This window comes from Electrophorus electricus, chromosome 18 (genome assembly GCF_013358815.1).
Source record: "Electrophorus electricus isolate fEleEle1 chromosome 18, fEleEle1.pri, whole genome shotgun sequence".
In the NCBI taxonomy this organism is placed as follows: Eukaryota; Metazoa; Chordata; class Actinopteri; order Gymnotiformes; family Gymnotidae; genus Electrophorus; species Electrophorus electricus.
In genome coordinates this window covers 4,955,235-4,959,009 of record NC_049552.1, presented here as the reverse complement: position 1 = coordinate 4,959,009, position 3,775 = coordinate 4,955,235, and the positions used below count along the sequence as shown (strand labels likewise).

The 3,775-nt window shown below is 47.5% G+C and overlaps 1 non-coding gene across 1 annotated transcript; it reads left to right on the top strand.

Moving 5' to 3' along the window:
• The first annotated feature begins 3,703 nt into the window (after window positions 1–3,703).
• trnat-cgu lies at window positions 3,704–3,775 on the top strand. The gene has a single exon. It is a non-coding gene; the product is annotated as a tRNA-Thr (tRNA).

Genomic DNA, 3,775 nt, shown 5'->3' with positions numbered 1-3,775 from the left:
TTTAAAAGCCATTTGAAGGGAATGCCATGGGACATTGTCATGGAAGGCAATCATAGTCAGTTTGAGTTGACAAGTTCATCCAGTGTGTGCCCATTCGAGCTCTTGTGCTGCCATCTTCTTCAGCTGCAGGTAAACACGGCTTTTGTCTTTGCACTCTTGATTTTCTTACCATGGTCAGTACACATTTGACTCCTCCAGGTTAATTGACAAACATTTGCATATGTTCCTTTTAGTCTTATTACTTGAGTGCTTGTGCACGGTGGGGGTGTAGCCTTAGCATTTAGATACATGCTCTCTATAACCAGTTAGTTTCAGAAGCGTATGCTGATGCTATCGATGGTGCACGATCAGCTTCCAATGACAGTTACTCATGATTCAGAAGGCTGTTGAAGTTTTGAGTGACTTCCAACCCTTTCAAGGCTTTTCTACTCTCAGAGTTAAGGTGCAAACTCATGCAAGGTCAAAGACCAGTTAATGACAAGTGTCTGAGGCATGATGGCCAAGTGGCAAGTTCTCGGTTTTGTAAACCGAAGGCCACTTCTTGGTTCCTTTCATGAGATCGTAGTCATCTGAGTGCTTCTACAGTGTCCATGGAAGCCAGACATAGAATGTGCATAGGGTAAATATTGTTTTTTCCCAGATCTCATGTTTTTTCCTTTCTTGTCGTCCCCTCATGCTCCCTTTTCTTAGGGCAACAGTTCCGGGACACAGACTCTTGTGTCATAGGTATCTAGCAAAAAGTAATAGCTGCTGCATTGTGGATCATCCCTGCCTGACTGCTGGCTAGTGCAGTTGATGCCAGATCTCACACTGGAGCTCTGCTTTTGGAACAGGGCAGTCTGCAATGCAGACTGGTGGCCAGTGGTCTTCCCTGTGCCTATGCCCTGTGCTTGCAGAGGTCCATAGTAGCTGTCTTTTTGTGAAACATCCCCGACAGAATGTTTGCTAGTAGATGTCAAGCCGGAGCTCACACCGGAACCCTCCATCTGGGTCGGAGCAGTCTGTGGTGAAGGCTGGTTATGGCTGGGGGACTGCCTCATGCCTGCTCCTTGGGCAGGTACAGCTCCATAGTAAGCTGCTGTTTTTGCATCATCGCTGGCAGACAGCTTGCTGCAAGCTGACAAGGAATGGCCCCATAGTAGCACATGCTGCTTTGCTGTGCAGTATCCCTGGCAGCCTCCCTGAAGTTGATGAGAAAAGAGCATTTAAGTATGAAGGTAATCCAATTGTAAAATATAGACAAGGTAACACCACAACATAACCACTCCATATGTTATCCTTCTGATCCACCACATCATGCTGCCTGAGGGGAAACCCTAAAAATGCCATTTGATTATTGTCCATCCCATCCTTGGGTCTAGGGCATGATGGCCAAGTGGTAAGGTGTCAGTCTCGTAAACCGAAGAGCACGGGTTCGTGCCTTTTAAAAGCCGTTTGAAGGGAATGCCATGGGACATTGTCATGGAAGGCAATCATAGTCAGTTTGAGTTGACAAGTTCATCCAGTGTGTGCCCATTCGAGCTCTTGTGCTGCCATCTTCTTCAGCTGCAGGTAAACACGGCTTTTGTCTTTGCACTCTTGATTTTCTTACCATGGTCAGTACACATTTGACTCCTCCAGGTTAATTGACAAACATTTGCATATGTTCCTTTTAGTCTTATTACTTGAGTGCTTGTGCACGGTGGGGGTGTAGCCTTAGCATTTAGATACATGCTCTCTATAACCAGTTAGTTTCAGAAGCGTATGCTGATGCTATCGATGGTGCACGATCAGCTTCCAATGACAGTTACTCATGATTCAGAAGGCTGTTGAAGTTTTGAGTGACTTCCAACCCTTTCAAGGCTTTTCTACTCTCAGAGTTAAGGTGCAAACTCATGCAAGGTCAAAGACCAGTTAATGACAAGTGTCTGAGGCATGATGGCCAAGTGGCAAGTTCTCGGTTTTGTAAACCGAAGGCCACTTCTTGGTTCCTTTCATGAGATCGTAGTCATCTGAGTGCTTCTACAGTGTCCATGGAAGCCAGACATAGAATGTGCATAGGGTAAATATTGTTTTTTCCCAGATCTCATGTTTTTTCCTTTCTTGTCGTCCCCTCATGCTCCCTTTTCTTAGGGCAACAGTTCCGGGACACAGACTCTTGTGTCATAGGTATCTAGCAAAAAGTAATAGCTGCTGCATTGTGGATCATCCCTGCCTGACTGCTGGCTAGTGCAGTTGATGCCAGATCTCACACTGGAGCTCTGCTTTTGGAACAGGGCAGTCTGCAATGCAGACTGGTGGCCAGTGGTCTTCCCTGTGCCTATGCCCTGTGCTTGCAGAGGTCCATAGTAGCTGTCTTTTTGTGAAACATCCCCGACAGAATGTTTGCTAGTAGATGTCAAGCCGGAGCTCACACCGGAACCCTCCATCTGGGTCGGAGCAGTCTGTGGTGAAGGCTGGTTATGGCTGGGGGACTGCCTCATGCCTGCTCCTTGGGCAGGTACAGCTCCATAGTAAGCTGCTGTTTTTGCATCATCGCTGGCAGACAGCTTGCTGCAAGCTGACAAGGAATGGCCCCATAATGGCCCCATTTTGCATCATCGCTGGCAGACAGCTTGCTGCTTGAGGTCACACCAGAAACCAGAAGTCTTCCATGTGCTTGCCGCCTAATAAAGGCCGGCATCATAGTAGCTGCCACTCCTTTGTTGTGCGACATTCGTGGCAAACTCCTGGCTGATGGAGGTGATACCAGACCCCACACTGGAAGCCTGCCATCTACTGGCAAGCTGACAAGGAATGGCCCCATAGTAGCGCATGCTGCTTTGCTGTGCAGTATCCCTGGCAGCCTCGCTGATGTTGATGGGTAGGAGCAGATTAGACAGGCAGATTGTGCACCTTTGAACCAGTGTACTGACTTGGGAAACCTTGAGCACTGGATACAGAGTCCAAGTGGCCATAATGCCCCTGATGTAAAGCACTGTGCTGAAAAAGGCTACTGGAAATCTGGGGGGTGCTTAGGACACTCTTAGAGCTCTGCCCCTGAAACTGAGTTTCAACATTTCCAGAGGAACCCAGCAGGTGGGGTTGGGATACAACTCCAGGAAACTGCTGTTCACCTTGGAACGCAGACTGGTAAAACCCAGCAGAGCCACTTGTAGTCTGAGCTTCTGAAGAATCCATTTGACTGCTAGAAACACAACTTGACTGACCAGCCTGAATCTGAATGAGTTCGGGGCATTGCAGAGGCAACACTGTGCTGCTTTGGATGGATGACACACTGGAAAAAGAGCCCTCCATCCGTTTCTGATAAGGAAAGTCGCTGACTTTTTGTGGCTGATCCACAGTAGGCGATGCTGTTTCACCGTACCAATGCTGCACTGTCATTTTATTCCACACTTGAAGGGAATGGAAAAAAAGCAAAGACAGACTGATAAAAGATCTGAACATAGGCACAAGGCATCAATTTTTGTGGTCTGGTCTGAGTAATTCTTACCTCCGAGCACCTCTGTATCCCTTAACGGAAATGCAGCAACAAGTGATAACCACAGCCTACGTGAGAAAAGAGCATTTAAGTATGAAGGTAATCCAATTGTAAAATATGGACAAGGTAACACCACAACATAACCACTCCTTATGTTATCCTTCTGATCCACCACATCATGCTGCCTGAGGGGAAACCCTAAAAATGCCATTTGATTATTGTCCATCCCATCCTTGGGTCTACGGCATGATGGCCAAGTGGTAAGGCGTTGGTCTCGTAAACCGAAGAGCACGGGTTCAACCCCCGTTCGTGCCT